Below are 1,179 nucleotides of genomic sequence, written 5' to 3' on the forward strand. Positions count from 1 at the left end.
CGCCCGCTACCGCGCAAGGCCGCAACACGCCCACCTCGATTCCCAGAAGGCTCTGCCCCGCGCCTGCGCTTTTTGGGAGAGGAGGGAGAGAGGCAGCCCCCCGGGGCCCATTGCTGAGGGCAGAGCGAGGGGGCTGGAGCCCACAGCGGGGTCTCCCCGGGCAGGCAGAGCGGGGGTACCCAGGGCCAGCAGGGGCCAGGTTCCCCCTCCCTGAGGCCCTGGCAGGTCCCTTGGGGCACGGTGCCAGGGCCTGGAGGGCCTGGGCAGGGTCCCCCTGGTGCGACGAGTGCCAAGCGGTGGAGCCGGGGGCAGATGGGTCTCCCACTGAGCAGCCCCCGAGTGCCTCTCCCCAGCTTGGGGGAGTATCTTGCCTCAGAGGTGCTGGGTCCCTGCGGGGTTGGGATGTGCCAACGGGCAGGGCTCTGCCCCTACACCCGGGTGCTGCGGCCTGGACCCTCGCCACGCTCCGGCAAGGGGGCAGCCTGGGGGGGGGAACCCAACTGTCTGTGGCTCCAGGAGGATGCTCAGAGGGGGTAGCCCAGGGGTGACCCAGCTGCCTGCAGCTCCTAGGAGGATGCTCAGCCTGGGCTCTGCACCCCCTCCGCCCTGCGCTGCGGTCCCGTTTCCAGACTGCCTGGAGATGCTGGTCACCAGCGCTGCAGCGAACGAAAGGGTGTCGTGAAGAGATGCCAACCCCAGGCAGCGCCTGGGTGATGTGCGGGGCCATGGGGCTGCCTCCCCTCGCCCTCCTGGGTCTCCATGTGGGAGGGCAGGGGCCTGGGGTCCCCGCGGCCGACCCACATCGCCCCTCCAGAGCCAGTAGTCAGCAATGTGTGTTCGAGTCACGGCTCTGCCAAGCAGCTGAGCTCCGCTTACAGTGTCGCTTTGGGCCAATCATGTTAACAGTCCTGGTTAGAGTAGTGTCCCCTCCTGACCTCGCCGCGCTGTGCAAGCTGCTTCCCACTACTGGAGTCAGGAACCATGGCTTGTAGTTGTGCTCTGGGGCTTGGCTGCCGCTGAGCGGGGCCCGCCGGACCCCCGGTGCAGCGGGCGAGAGTCTTGCTCCACACGGTACTTCTTGAAGTGAGGTCTTCAGTTCTCCCCTCTTCGTGTTTTGGGACGTCGGGACCAGTCTGGACCACAGGGCTGCTCGGGGAGCCCAGCCTGCAGGGCCCAGCA

This window comes from Pygoscelis adeliae, unplaced genomic scaffold (genome assembly GCF_000699105.1).
Source record: "Pygoscelis adeliae isolate BGI_AS28 unplaced genomic scaffold, ASM69910v1 Scaffold181, whole genome shotgun sequence".
NCBI lineage: Eukaryota > Metazoa > Chordata > Aves > Sphenisciformes > Spheniscidae > Pygoscelis > Pygoscelis adeliae.